Below are 17,485 nucleotides of genomic sequence, written 5' to 3'. Positions count from 1 at the left end.
ATAATCGTCAAAATATTATAGTTCAATTGTCTACAACAAATGAAATAAAATGAAATTGAAGTCTTATCATTTTATCTATGTTTGATATGATACTATGATACTATTCAATGACCAAATTATGACTGCTATAATTAACCAGTATGTGGTAATGGACATTTACAATGTCACAAACAATACGATAGTATTATATCGTTCTAATCGCTTTGATAAATATACAATTTTTATCATTTTTTTCATAAAATTACACGAAGATATAGATACCATCACTTAAGCCACAACCTCAAGATTACAAAAATATAATAATTATTAGTTGCTTACATTTTCTAGTTTCGTCGTAGTCTTGAAGTTTGAGTGGGTTAGCTCATTAAGAGCAAAATTTTATTCAGTTTTTTTAATATTATTATAATGTCTTTAATTCTACAAATTATTCATAATATAAAATCTACGAATATATTTTAATTAGCATTCCGAACCATTGTCTGAATGAAAAAAAAACCACTTTTAATATTATGTTTTAAATATTTTAATATTTGATCGTAAGAATGATAAACTACAATTTATTAAAATATAAAATGTCAATTAATGTTTGAATTCGTAGTTCTTTAACCGGTAATTACTTATAATACTTATATACCAGGTTATTCTTTTGACAAACATCACTCATCATTTCAAAAAGTGTAAATTTTTTTGAAAATATTTTTTTTACATAGTTTAAAGTCACTTATAAAACAAAATTTTTTATTACAAATGTATATTTTTATATATTTTTTTCCTTATAATTTTTTAAGTTTATTACTTTTTGAATGACGACGTAGAGTTTAAATGTTATATTGCAAACCCCGTACCACTCCACTCCACTCATCGAAACTTTAAATAGTTGTAACTCATAAACTACTCGCTCCAAATTCGATTTTCATGTATCAAACTACTAAAAAAATATTCTGCTTAGGAATATAAAATTAAAACCTCATTTTGCTATTCAAAAAAGTAAGACTTAAAAAATTATGAGGATAGAAAATATTTAAAAATATAATTTTTTAGTAAAAACGTTGTTTTATAAGCGACTTGAAACTATGTAAAAAAAACATTTTCAAAACAATTTACACTTTTTGAAATATTGAGTGTTGTTTTATGAAAAAACCCCCTGTATTTTTCTATATTGACTTAGATTAAATTTTCTGGTTATTTTTTAAGGGCTACCTCGAGTGTCTTTAATAAGTGGCAATATTCAGGACTAAAAATTAAATGAGTGAATTTTTGCTCAAAACACGCTTTACACTTACGCCTCGTAGAGATGACTGATTTTATTAATCTTTTTTTTTTTGTTGAATAATATCAGGATGATTTTCTACAAGGCGATTTGGACTTCGATTCTTGATCATGTTGCTTAAAATTAAAAAAAAATAATTAAAAATCAAAATCAAAATCTCGTAAAAAATAGTCATGTTAAAAACCGTATTTTATCATGGTTAAAAATTGAAATCCAATGTGCCATGTGAGAAGTGTATCTGTTTCTAAAAAAAAAATATCGAAATCGGATCTTTTTTCGGGGCATGAGTCTTTCCTGCGAGAAATGTCTTTGAGAAAAAAACAGGTCACGCGCATGCCTGTTAAGTCGGTATACGAATACGAGTTTATTATTATGTGAGTAACAGATCATTTTATAAGATTTCCACAGTGAAAATAAGAATTTTGGACAGCCATTTTCATTTTCAAACCACTGTGCGTGGCGGCTATTCGTTTCCTTTTCTATATTTTTCTTTTAACGTCTAAGCTCGTTAATAATCGTTTCGCGTTCGACCAGTCTCATACGTTTAGGGAGGTATCTACCCATAGCAGCTGTCTTTGCAGAGCTTATACTGAGCAGTGCGTTTTATTTACGACCTCGTGTCTTACATCACAATAATATTATTGCGTACATACCGAGCACGCGAGTCGTCGACTTAGGACTTGGGCTTTGCCGGGGTCTTTTCGTTGAAACTTTTTTACAGAATATGCGTGATGGGTTTGGGAATCCCGGTGGATGAGATGTATTCACCAAATCCGCCCGGGAAACATATTTTTTAGGTACCTAATGACGCGGAAGTTTTCTTTAAAATATTATAATGCCGCGCGCGGTTGTGTTACGCGACGGAAATTCATCCGATTTTTCGTCGAACGATTTTCGATTATGTCGTTGTAATAATTCGTTAACGAATAACAGTAAATGCTTGACGTTTTCAAATGCTCATTTTATCATTTTCCACACACCACGATAACATTTTCAAAATATTTAGTCGATGCGTAAGAACAAGTGTTGTTTAAGCTAATTTGCATAATTAAAAAAAATAAAAAAATTGTGATAATCACTAAAAGCAATGTTTAAGAGAGATGTCGAATACTCTCGATCAACGTTAAAAACAAGTCATAATTTTTGTTTTCTTAGTCCAAATAGTCTCGTTTATGAATCTGATTTCAGTCGTAAGATGTATAGCGATTTCTGTACAATTTCTCCATTAAATAAATGTCTTCTACGCATAATGAAAGTGGTTAAATACCAAAAAACTGTCTTTGAATTTTAACAAAACAATGTTTATGGTTTTTTCAATACAAAATATTTTACCACCTTTCGAAGAATTTTCTTTTCATGAATGTTCAAATGCATCAACTTGTAACTGCCCAAAAATCAATATAGTCAAAAGAATAAAATATTTAGGATTAATATTCGACTGTAACCTCAAATGGAACTTTCAAATAAATAGTTTGTTAGTAAAATTGCGTTACTTAATGTTTAAATTTCATAAATTAAAATATTTAATTTCTTCACATACCTACTATGATGATAGTTTATCTTTCTTTATACCAATCTATATTACAATATGGTATGGTAATTTGGGGTGGTGCCTCTAAAAATGTTCTACAGCCATTAAGGGTACAACAAAACAGTATAGTTCGTATATGTTTGAGAAAGGAAAATCTCATTGGGTCTTCCTTTTCAAACTATAAAGAGTTTAATGTGCTTCCGATCGAATTACTGTACAAAAAAACCGCTATAATGTTTGTCTATAAAAAATATCTAGCTTTTTCTCTATCAAACAGAATAACAAGCCAATCGGGGAAGATAGATTATATAATATTTAAGTGTTATTTACAAATACAAGTTTTGGTCAAAAATGTATTAATTATCGGGGTCCTGTCATATTTAACTCTCTGTCGATTGATATAAAATGAAATATTTTTAACGATGCAATTAACATTAAAAAATATGTAGATGATGTTATATTTAGTCAACTAAGTCTTTGTTTATTTTAAGTACAGTATTAATATAGGGTATTTTTTTGTTTTTTATTATACAGTGTTTGTAATTTTTTTGATTTTAATTTTTTTTTGTTTTGTTATTCGAATTAAAAACTAGAAAATGATGTTTAGTTTAATTCTAAAAAAAAAAAAAATGAAAAAAAGTACTAATTTATGATGTTAAAATTAAAATTATAAAACACGTAAAAATACAGCACAAAATGAAATGCGACGAGAAATAAATAGATAAATGCCGTGTAGTGCTAAATGCATAATTTTGCCTATGAGCAACGAATGTGCATTATTGATTTACAAATAAAATATTTGACTTATCTGTATAACCTTGGAAATTATCTAAAGCTTAGATATATATCAACACGGTTATATTTTTATTATTATCCATAGACATATTTTACGATTAAAAATGATTGAAATAAAACCCAGAATATTGTCACATTCGTATGTACCGGTCCATCGATAAATAGTTTAATTTTTCCAATACATATTATATACTACCATCTATCGGTTTGAAAGTAAATCAGGTAATATATTATCATGGTCGGCTGTGATTAAATAGCTAATATACACTAACTAAAATAGACCAATTTCTGATTATAATCGTTTTCATCGGTTGTTGCCGAGAAGCAATATACACATATATATGCATTTTAGGGTTAAGCATCGACTATCAACAGGTACGGAATCGTTGTCTATAACCTATTTGTACACGTTTTTAAAATATTCAATTTTTAGATTCTGAGCGGAGCGAAGAAGTCAGTGGATTTACAATGGTGTTTTTTTTTATCCTTTATTTAAACTTCTACCAGAAAGAGTGCTTCGACGTCCACTTAAAGTACCTTATATTTTAGCAAATCGGATAAAGATGGTACTTTAGGAAGGTCATGTTCGATGTCTCAATAGTTATTTAATGCACGGGAAAAACCACCGACATAATACGACAATCCGCCTAAAAACAGGATTTTAATTTCGACCGTTTTTTTTTATCACCGTAGAAACGAATAAAAATAAAAATAACGATTTAAGTTATTTTGTTGTAATTTATAATATTAATTCAACTTACAGGCTATAATAAATAACAAAAAAAATATAACATCCGGACTGACAAACCGTCTCCGCTCAGAATCGTTTTTCGTATACAATTATAATGTATATCATTGGATTCAAATTTAATACAATCCATTATACGGCGACCCACTTGTAACCTACTGTACAGCAGAGCGACATCCACTTACCCGTTTTTTTTTTTAGTTTGTTTTTCTATAAAATATGTCAGAATTTTTTTTTTTTTTTTTTTTTTGAGTCGAAATGTTTGAAAACGTAATATACAAGGTTCCTCGTGAGCAGTTATATTGGCAATTGAAAGTATTTAGGGTAACATATTAAGTAGGCACGGTTTCGTAGTTAAAAATGCATAAAATTATCATTTTTTATAGCTTATATCCTTTAGATTTAGACGGCGTTAGATTTTCGTTGAAACTTTTTACTGAATATGCGTAGGTATATAACGGAATCCCGGTGAATGAGATACAATTTCGCCTGAGCCGCCCGGGAAACATATTTACCTAATGACGCAGAAGTTTTCTTTAAAATATTATAATGCCTCGTGGTTGCAGGGTAACGCGATTTATTCACGACGATTATCGTTAATGGTGCTATTATCGTCGCTATATTATTAGACGGAAAATTTTAAACGCATTCGACGTGGTTCGTATAAAGTGTGTGTGGTCTTAGGATTGTTTTCCTCTCGTCGATTTTAACACCACGGTGTAATCATTTTTTAGCGATAATCGGAGCGACGAATGTAATGATTTTACAATGATGGTTTTTTTTTTTTGATTTTGTGCCCTCTGAGACAATGCTTCGATTTTCTGCTTCATTTAGGAAAGTATATCTAGTTGGTAAGGTCGAGAATAATAGCTATCCAATAGTTTTTAGTGTCGATAAAAGAATTATGATCAAGTCAAAAAGCTTTAAAAATGAATACGAGGTTCCTCGTGAGTTGTGAGGGTTAATTAAAAAAGAAGATTAGCCGAAGTTTGATAAAATTCATTAAAATCACGGCAGTTTGATAATTATTTCCAGTTAGAAATCGTTAAAAATGTAAACATTTTAAGTCGGGTTGTATATTATACGTTATATAAGTTCAAATTTGGACGAAATTAGATATTTAAACGAAGAGTAACGATTTAAGTTAATTTGTTGTAATTTAAAATATTCTTCGTGGTTCTGTGTAATTGAATGACTTTTAATGTATATATTATATTGTTCACACATAATAGAATTTTTAAATGTTATTTTTTTGACACGCGAAAGAATTCAACCTACTGTATAACTAATGTCTAATAACATAACAATATCGTTAAAATATATACATAGGTACAATATAATATATTATAATATGGCAGTCAAACCGTCTTCGCTCAGAATTATTGTTTTTGGCATGCGATGATTTTATGATATCATTAAATTCAAATTCAACACATCCGTTACAGACTTACAGACTTACATTTACCCCTCTAGGCACTGTATACAACTGTAGAGCAGAGCGGTACCCACTTACCACCATTTTAGCGATGATTAGACAATATTGTTTTTGTGATATATTACTATTACCTATAAGCTATAATAGTATAATATTATGTTGTTTTATTGTTATTATGCTTAGTTTATAGTTTAATGAGTTTAGTTTGATTTTGGAACGCAAGTCAGAGTTTATCTTGTAAGGTACACATCGAGTGAATAATTTAACGCAAGACACACATTGTTCAAAGATTATAAATGTTTTTGAAAATATTCTTTTTTACGCGGTTCCAAAACAAAACAATGTTTTTACTATAAAATTCTATTTTTAAATGTTTTTTATCCCTGTTATTTTACATTTTTTACTTCCTACTTAAAGACTAATACAATTTGAAACTAAAAATGTCTCTAATAAGTTCGAAACAAATCAAAGTATTTTAAAAATGTTATCGTGTATATTAAATGCGAATATAAACAACCAGTGAAAATTACATCTATATACGTTAATTTGTCTTAGAGTTGCACCAAAAATTGATTTTTTTAAAACAGATTTTGTGTAAAGATTCCCGTTTTTCATTAATTTGTCTTTTGTTTTTCACGGCGCGTTTAAAAATTACTGGAGAATGATTACTTTTGACCCCCCAATTTTCCCTGAATTTTTATAATGTTTTTCCCGGTACTTTTGAAAACTATTGGGAATTTTAAATTTTGACCTCCGTAATACACCAACTAAATTCGCTTTGCCATCAAACAAGATACTGGTGAAGAAAATCTAAATAGTTTTACTGCCCCAAACGGTGGTGATAGATACACAAATAAAAAATAAAAAATAATATTATACTTATATATATGTTTATTCTATCAATTCTTATACTTGATAACATGTTCAAAATATTTTGACTAGTTTTGAAATGTTTACGGACAATTTCAAATTTCAATTTTTTTGAATCGAAATACTTCGAATAATATTTTGTTTTCGAAAATTAATTTAAAACTGTATGTTGTCTTTCGAAAAGGTAAAAAATTTTGAGGATAAAAATATTTTAAAAAAATATTGTTTTTTAACGACTAAAAAATATGTGGACAATTTGTTTTGCAAAAAAATGTATATTTTTGAAACAACGAGAGTTCGGTGATAAAATAATCACCCGGTAATATTCATTAGGCATTTCTGTGAGTTCTAAATTTAGGAGGTCTGACAGCAGGGAAACAAAGCCTTTCGGACCTTTAAAGATTGCACAGGATATTTACTTTTACGATATAATTTTTATGCAAAATAATTTTGCTTTAGAAAAACCGTTGTAGGTACCATCTTTGTTATTTTATTCTCGTTCAAAAAGTCAAAAATATAATTGTGGTGTTAGTTATTTTTCCTCGGGTTAGGTTAGGTATAGTCACGTCAATGACTATGATATTAAATTATCCGTGTGCAAATTACGACATTTTAAATATTATTATTATCGTTTGCCGGTCTTAAAATAAGAATACCAGAAATAATAAATTATAATCATTCGTTAGGAATATATATTATACTGGTGTTACATAAACCATAATATACAAAACTTAATTTGTTGAAAAACAAAACAAAAATAACGACCGAAAATAAAAGTTTTGTTGGTAGAAATATAATATAATATGTATGCATATTATTATTACTATACATAATATATAAATGTGTAAGTTCCGAGTTCACCTCTCTGCACGTATTAAATACTACCATCAACGTTGCCAACTCCAAGTTTTTACAATAAGTTAGAACAAACTGTTTTTACGGTTATAATTTATAGCTGCAGAAGGTAGGTCGGTATTTTTTTTTTCATATTTTTCTTTTGTGGAAATCATTCGAAAGTTGAACCTCGATTAAAGAAGTCTTCTGTTTGTTATTACACCTACATCTGAGTCAGTTTCTGAACATAAAAAAAAAAAACACGAAACCGGAAAATAGAGTTAGATAATATTATTATACAAATATGTACTTAGTGTATAAGGTGATTCACCGAGCATGCGCTCCTTCATTTTTTCCTTTAATAATGAATTTATTCAAATTCTGATTTTTGGAACTTTTAAATTTCATACTCAAAGACCATACTTTCAAATTTATGAATTTTTTTGTACTACTTAAGCAGTTTTCTGTGCCAACAAACTTCAGTTTTTCAAATGAGAACCCGAATTTAACTGTAAATTATTTAGCGGATAATTTTTTTTTTTGAAAATTTTTGATATAATTAATTCAAAATTTGAGTGTGCACTTTTCTTAGTAATTACGATGCTTGTACTAAGAATAATAGTCCTTAAAAATTGTCTTACAAAAATATAAAATATATGTAAAATTGGATCTAGTATTTATTATACTTTTTCCACCTTTAAAAATTATTAATATTGATAGGTTAATATTATTATTGACTAAAATTGTCTAATCCCTATAGCCCTTTATATCTTACAAACCCATTACCATGGTCCTTTTATCCTTGGAACATAAAGTTATAGAACTCAAAAACTACGAATTTTGATTCTGATACGTAACAATGATCAGAAAAATTATCCACTGTATAATTTACAGTTGAAAAGGGATGGGGCCCTTTGAAAAACAGATTTTTGCGTCTCCACGGGACACTCCTTAAATAGTACAAAAAATCTCAATAATTAGAAAATATGGTCTTAAAATATATTTAAAAATTCCAAAAATCTATTTCGAAATAACAGCATTGTTGAAGAAAAGAAAAGGAGTTAGCATGCTCGGTGAATAACCCTGTATTATAATAAATTGAATTATCCAAAGTTCGTTATTTCAGTTTGAGTGTTATAAACGCAATCACTAGTTAGGTATTAAAAATGTAATATAATTTAAAAAAAAAAAAAACAAAAAAAAATTGTCAACTAAAACTTGATGGAATAATAGTATGATTAGTTGAGTTCAGATCGTACAGTTCCAGTTAACAATTGACAGCTTTTCTTACTCCTGTTGTATAAAACACTTCTATATTCAAAGAAATTTTAATCCATCTTAAACAAACAATGGTCTACAAATCATACGGAGTGGGCCAATCGAGAAACACGGGAAATATTTTAAAATTTCACACATCAATGCACTCATGTAGGTATATTGAATTTCTTTGGTCATTAATTATCGATAATTCTATTGAAAACACTCATACACACACATTGCCTTCATATTATTATAATTCATATAATTATTTTATTAGACAGCCTCTCTTATACAAAATAATATTGTTATTTTTTTGGCCATTAGTTTAATGTGAAGTAGTACTCCATTGAAGTACATTTAATATATCATATATTTAATTTATATTAAATTGTACAAAATGGATTTTTTAAGAAATTAAAGAAGGTTCATTATAATATCTCGAGGGTCGGCTTGGTTGATTTGCTCGGAGATGTGTAATTGTTTGTGGTAAGGTTCGACATTTTGACATTCTATGAAAATGGGTTTGATAGTCAGGGGAATCGGGGATGCTGTATACGTTGCAATTTATATCACACAATGGAGGTTTGTCTCTGGTCATCAAATAACTGTGTGTGATGGGGTCAAGGGTGTGGGCCATTCGAAGTAGGTTATACACCGTTTTCTGCCGAGACCGGGTTTCGCCATCGATTAATATTATAGTTCGTACTCAGTAGGTACCTACCTACAACTATTAACTAACACAAAACGAAATAAGAAAAATTTACATTATGTGAAAAAAATATCGTAAAGTTTGTTTGTCCTATCGCCTGAAAATCTTTGACGTCATAATCTAATGAGTGGTCTGCACATTAATATGACATGACTCCTCTAAAAATATCCAAGGTCATTTATGTATACCTAGGTGAACCAAAACAAGATATAAGACCTTACCAAGGTTCTTTTAAATAATAATTTTGAAACAAATGTTCATGTCGAAGCGGTCTGATCCACATACATAATATTATACTCTTAAAATTATAAAGCACTAAGGTTCTATGACTCATGACTCACCGGTATGTAGGCACTTATGTCGGTAGGTACCTACTCTACAGACTTTATAGATGCTTGAAGTTTTGGTATAAACATATAGGCTTAGTGCTTACATGGGATTGCCATTCGTCACGGTTTTAACGGCCGGCCGTTAAGATGGTTCCGGCTAATAGAAGCTGAGAGAAAATCTTACTATTTTTTTTTTATATAAATATGGTTCCCGGTAGTATAATGTTGTGCCTACTAGTTGTTCATATTTAAAAATTCATATTTAATATAATCTAAAATATTAGTTGTACAATAACGTATAGAGGAAAAGAAATAAGTACTTTATTTGTTATAATACTAAGATAAAAATGATTATTCATATTATAATATACAGTAGAACTTCCATATAACGGTCACCGAAGGGACTGTAAATAATGACCGCTATTTTTTATTAATTCTTTCATTACAACTTATGAGGAACCTTGTATTATAATATTTTTGAGCTTTTAGATCCAGTGAAAATTTTTTCATCGATATTTTTAGAAAAAAAAAAATCAAATTTTAATTGTTTATAAATAGGTCAAAACGAATCAAAATATTTTGAAAATAATAACATGTATCTATAGAAAATTCTTAAGGAAATTTTCGTTGAAAATTCCAAGTATCAATACAGTTCTTTGTTTTTTAATTATAACAAAATATGAAAATCGTTAGATGAGAAATAATTTATTGGAGGGTGAATTCAATGCTAAAAAAATTGGAACGTCAAACGCTCAAAAAACATTAATGTGACCTTAAACTCACCGGTAAACTTTTTGTTTTATTGAAAGGTAGAAAAACGTATTCAATTTTCAAATTTTAGATATAAAAATAACTTTTTATGCATTTTTAACTCAAAATAATTTGCAAATTGTGAGATCTCGGTGAATTTGATTAAAACTTTAAACGCTTATGAAAAAAACTGTAGTATTTTTAATTGGTATATGAACCTTATATTAGATTTCAAATTTATTGATCAAGGGAAGTATTGTTTGTCAACATTATTATATCAAAAAAATTTAAATTTTAAAACATCTATAAATAGTTTAAAATGAATCAAACTTATTTTAAAATTCTTATCGTTTACAAAAATTACTAATATTAACATTTGGTGAAAATTTCAAAGATTTAATGTTCTTCGTTTTTCTGTTTTATGTCTTCAATTGTTTAGGTTAATTACTGAACATTTTCATTTTTTACCTCTTAAAAGTTTCAATACTAGATCCAATTTCCTATCTTAAATCACCCTAAAAGAGGAAAACTAAGCATTTTTTTCTACAATTTTGCGTTTATACAGACAAAAAACAATGTTTAAATAAAACACACTTCGGCGAAAATCACTCAGCTCGAAATCTAAAAGTTGAATGTTAAATCGAAACTGTTTAAGTAATAATGTAATATTATTCCCGTCGAATACGTTTAAATATTCGGTCACACGACATCTAGATATAACAAACGTAAGCGTAATGTATTACAATTTTATTCCATAATAAGATTGTATAAATTCCGTGGTTCTAGAGCTTGTAATTGTTTACATAAACAAGAGTTGGACGTTTATAATTTTGTTATAAACAAGAATTATTTATATAAAAAAAAAAAGTTAAGTCTTTCCATTTTTTTTTTATGCCTACTGTATAATGATATTCATTATAATTTAATTATTTTTAAATTATAAGTTGTATATACCATTGTATTATATCAATGCTGCGGGTATGCCATAAAAGTAAATATTTTTATGTTTTAAGTTAAAATATATTTATGTTTATGAAAAAGTGATTAAAAAATAACACACCCGCTAAAAAACTAAAATGTATACTAAGTTTAAGATTGTATTATTAAAAAAAATAACTAAAGTAAAGGGAGCTCAACTACCCCCCCCCCCCCCCCATCCTTGTCATAAGTCATCCAATGACAATTATTACCCCTGAAGTTCCTTTTCCAACTTTTTATGATTATTATTATGTGAATTTGTGCAAGTAGTGACAAATATTAAAAACACATTAATTATAAAAGTCCATAGTTATTACTAAAAGCATTTAATCGTATACTGTGTAAACAAAAATTAATTCATAATAAGCTGAAGACGAATTTTAGCGTGAAATTAAGCTTATAATTATATTATTTTGAATTAGAAAAAATAATACTTGTTTATCGTCAAAAAATATTTATGATAATAAACACCGTTGTAGCTATTAATGTAAAACTAAAAACCATCGTTGGAATGACAAATTTAAAAAAATAATATTTTTATAAAACACACCGATCTATATAAATCAAAAGTCTTTGTAGGAATAATAATATACAGCATAATAATTTATGATGAACTTTTACACACTGCCGATCATAAAATCCAAATCTATACAGACTCGTCCGAAACCCAAACTGACGTAACTGCAAAGTTGTTCATCAAAATTCAAAACACAACTCTACTACATCGATCGAATATTCATATCACTATTTGCCCAGCTGAATACGAAGGCCTTCTTAGAGGAGTTCAAACAGCCCTTAACATAGTTAATTCTAGAATCGACATCTATTCCTACTGAGTAGGTACTCACTCGGCACTTTGTCTAAACTGAAATATAAATTCCATGGTCATAAAAATTAACATGACACATACAAATATTAAAAATAATTAATATCGTAATTTAGTATTTCTGAAATATAGTTCTTATTATAATTAATATTATTTTTAAGTTAGTGATGAAGTTTATGAACCACTATCTACTAAATTATATACGGGAAGCAACTATAGTGTGAAAATTCTTGTACTCGTATATAATTATAAGCTACCTGTTCATCGGATGCAACTAGAGATGGGAATTTTACATAAATGTACCTACGTACATTTTTTAACACCGTATAATATTTTTATTTAGTAAATTTAATACGAAATCAATAACATTTGTATAACTAAGCTAACCAATGTACCACTCGTCCACTCCTTACTACAAGTATTATACCTATTTATATATATTATTATAAGTATTTTCCTGTAACATGAAGACGAGATGGATAAAATAACTTGTTCAAATCAATATTAGATTTGTTTATATATATATATATATATAATTTATAGTCACGTGAGCTACACGTATAATATAAAAAATATTATTTTTATTTTTTAACACTGAAAATAAAAAAAATAAAATTAATTTGATTTAATTTTTTTGGATATATTCAAAATAACCAATTCGAGAATCTGATTAAAAGAACAATTTCAATAGTAAAAACATTTATCTAAGTCAAGTAGTTTATTTTTTAGAATTTTTAAAATATCAATATTTGTTTGATTAGATGAACTTGCAGGACGTAATAACTTTTTTCAAAATTTTTTTTTGTGAATTTGCTGACATGAGTATATTTCTTAAATTATTTACAAATCATAATATAATTTTAACAATTTATGTCATGCGTTTAAGTGGCATCATTTTTTTCCTCAAGTCTTTATGTTACACTTTGTATTGTATAAGCCGTATGCCGTAATAAAATAAATAATTAAGGTAAATTAATTATTCCGAACAGATTCGCCGGAGGGATGTAAAGTGTATATTGTAACAAGCGTGGAGGGATTCATCCCATCTCACCTCCACCGCGACGCCACGAACTCTTGACGTCTGCGCACGATATTATACAAACCGCACTTGGGGACGCGATTAATTATTTTAATTAGTTACCAAAGTATATTATACCTGCAAATGTTAGACCATAGGTATAACAATATTATCATAAACTCTATTTGAGTTTTCAATTTATGTGCGGATCGCCATTATATTTTATTATATCATAACTTCTCTCGAACGCAGCGTGTAGGTATAGTCAAAGGTTAGTTAATAGTGAATTAAATTCACCGTGTTCAAGTGTGAAACATTTGCTTCGGGAAATCGGTCGGTCGGTGTGTACAAAGTTTTGAACGAAAAATTTACCCGTTTAGACCTCTCTACGGTTCGCAGTTTATTTTTATGATTTTAGTCCCCACCGTAGGTAAGTATATTATATAGTTCGTATTAATTTTAATGTACGTTTTCGTAGCGCATAACAACCGCCGCGGCGGTAAACTCTGACGAAACTTTGTTGCACTCGCGTCACGATATTGTGCGTATTTTATTTTTTTGAAAAAGTTGTTCGTTCTGAACACGCGCCCGCTTTCAGTCGATGAAATCGTTTTAGTACCTATACATTACAGGTAGGTAGTTTTACGAACAATAAACGCTTTATACAATAGCTATTTGTATAATATTATGTATTGTGATTCATCGTTAAACCGTCGTATAGAAATTATGGAACCTAAAACTATTTGATTTTTTTCCATCTTTTTTGTTTCTATTGATGTACAAACCGTTCATATCCTCACCCTCGTTTTTCATTTAATGATGAATTCGTTCGAGTTCTGATTTTTTTGAATTTTAAAATTTACCGGAAAACCACATTTTTAAATTCAATTTTTTTTTTTTTTGTATTACTTAAAAAGTGTCTTGTGGCAATTCTGATTTTATTATTAACCCCCCCCCCCCCCTTTTTATAGTGTAAATGATTATAATGAAAATCTTAAAGTAGGTACATGCCTAGTTTAAAATTCAAACGAGTAGTTTCTCACTTATTAGTAAAAATGCTAATAATAACTAATACGGATAATTATAGTCCTTAAATTATTAATATGTTTAATAAATTAATATTAATTACTACAATTTTCAAATCGCCACAACTAAACCCATTATAATAGACCTATGACCATCCTCAACGTACAGTGATAAATAAATAAAAAACAAATCGTTTGAATTTTTAATTTTTATACGTCTTCAGTTTCAAAAAAATTATGCACTAAACAATTTACAGTAGAAAAGGGGATACCCATATGAAAAAACAAAGTCTGTATAGCCGCAGGACACTCCAAGTAATACGAAATATCACAAGTGTTTGAAAATATAGTTTTTATATGTATAATATATTTAAAAGTTCCAAAAATTAGGTTTATTCTAAGGATACAAGTCATTATCAATTATTCTACAACAATGGAACTCGCGTTGATATTGTGTTTAACCTGATGATTAACATGTTGATAATTGTAATGTTTAACCAAATTTTAAAATGTATTCTAGTGATTTTTCGTACTAAGTAGGTATACTCAAGGTGTGTCCTACCCTCTGTGGTGATACAAAATTCTGTATTTCCAACGAGAAACCCATTGTTAAAAGGCCTTATATATATATTATCAATATTGTATTGAACACAAAAAAATGGTAGGTACATGTTATAGTTTTAGTCATTTTTATCAGTATCCACAAAACAAAATATAAATTGTATTATTTTCTATGATTGATTTAACTATCGATTTTTTTGTATGAACCTAGTGGAATTATACTATATTAAAAGTGGGTAACTGGATGTCGCTTATCTGTACAGTAGGTTACAAGTGGATCAATGCATAATGGATTGTATTAAACTTGAATTCAATGATATAATATCATTATAATATAAGAGAAACGATTCTGAGCGGAGACTGTCAGTCTGAATATTTTTTATTGTTATTATTTATTATAGCCTGTAAATTGAATTATTATTATTATATTATAATAAATTATAATATTTTTATTTTTTATTCATTTTTATGGTGATAAACAAAGCGTTAGAAATTAAAATCCTATTTTTAGCAGTTTTTCGTGATTTTTCGGTGATTTTTCTCATGGAATTAAATAACTATTGAGAAAATCGAAAAATGGCCTCTTTGAAGTACCGACTTGATCCAATTCGCTAAAAGATGAGGTACTGTATATGTTGAAATCAAAGTACTCCTTCTGGTATAAATTGTATATACAGGATAAAAAATGAAAAATAAACACCAAGAACCGCTCAGATTCTAAAATGCTAAAAATGTTCGTCCACCATCAATATTTTATCCAAAGAGCGATGCACGTGGTACCTATTGATGCAGTATTTCGTTGCATGATTGTATAATTTTATTCAATAGCAGCTTTCTTTTTAATAACGATCGATTCTATTGAGACCGAGCACCTTCTAGCCACACTCTCACAGACAGACACGACTTGAACAGTTTATAATTTTTGTTTAAATTAAATTGCTATATTAATTATTTACATATGCTCAAACTATGATTTTATTCACTGATTAAAATCGTCTTCAACTATTTATTTAAAAATCGCCATCGTCGGAATCCCTGGCAGTCCGTTTACAACAAAAATAAGGATAACAGTGCAAAAAAAACATAATTCGCGTTGATATTGTGTGTATTTATTTCAAAAGTTTTTTGGTTATTATAGTGTTTAAGTTATATTATAGTTAGGTACATACAGCGTTTTATGAGAAATAAACACTTTATCTAACAGCTATTCGTATTTATGATTTCTTGTTGAATAGTGTTCAAACGTTTCCGTCATTGAACTGCTTACAAAACTAATACCAAGTATATGTTATGAGTTATACGTTCTATAAAGAGTTCAAACTATTCAAAGTTTAACACTTATTTGCTCGTAACAGAAATATTATTATTATTGTAGGTATTGCAATATATTGTATTATTATATTAGTGTCGAACATATTTTATAGGTTGTCCTGAACTTTGTGAACAAATTCAATTCAAAATAAACACAATCAATACCAGGAAAAAGTGGTATTTTATTTAAAATAATTGATATTTTTTATTAAAAAAATGTAAATACATTAAATTTGAACATTAAAAATAACACAGAATTATGCTCCTAGACATTTTTCCTCTGCAAGGAAAATTATTAACGAATTATAGATATGTTTTTTAGATTCTGAGTGGAGCGATGAATATATTGATGTAACGATGATATTGTGTGTTTTTCTTTAAATTTTTTATATTTTTCAAATTTTCAAATTTTTATTTATGCCGTCATCTCTAGTGGCAGTAAAAATACTTCAATTTTGAACTTCGTTATCTTGTTTGATGGAAAAGTGAATCTAGTTGGTGCATTGCGGAGATTAAAATTCTCACTATTTTTAAAAAGTGCCTGGAAAAACAAATAAAAAATTAGAAAAAACTTGAATTTTTACGCAAAATCGGTTTTTTGCAAAGTCAATTTTGGTTTTTGGTGTAACTTTTTAAAAATGTTCAAATTTTATTGTTTTTACTTGTTATGGCTGCAGTGCACGGAAATTTTTAGTTTTTTTTCTAAAAATTTCAATAAAATTGTATCCATTGAGTCAAAAAGCTTGAAAATTAATATTCATAGTCACAATTTTTTTTTTATATAGTCATTTAAAGTTAGAATTTTGACAAAATACGTAAAAATCACAAAAATGTACAAATTATTTTTAGTTAGACATTCATAAAAAGTTTTGTTTTTAAAAATTTAAAATTTAAAACAAGATGTATAATATGATTGTTTACCTTTATCAAATAAAAAATTACTACTTTAAAGTAAAATTAAATTTGAATGAGCGTCTAAACTTCAAATAAGTAGGTAAAGACAACATTTATCAAATTGAAAATTAAAAATATATTAAGTTAAAAATATATAAAATGTTAAACTGAGGTAAGTTATACTGAAACCAAAAAAATATAAAAAGTATAAGACACGTATATATTTTTTTATAGTTATTTTAGGTTTAAATTTGGACGAAATTAGATATTCAAAGGTATACTTGAGACTTCTATAAAGTACATTATAATATGCGAGTATGACGATATATTTGGTGAGCGAT

The sequence above is a fragment of the Acyrthosiphon pisum genome, chromosome X, assembly GCF_005508785.2.
Source record: "Acyrthosiphon pisum isolate AL4f chromosome X, pea_aphid_22Mar2018_4r6ur, whole genome shotgun sequence".
Taxonomy (NCBI): Eukaryota; Metazoa; Arthropoda; class Insecta; order Hemiptera; family Aphididae; genus Acyrthosiphon; species Acyrthosiphon pisum.
The sequence above is the reverse complement of the archived record's forward strand: the minus strand, read 5'-3'. Positions refer to the sequence as shown.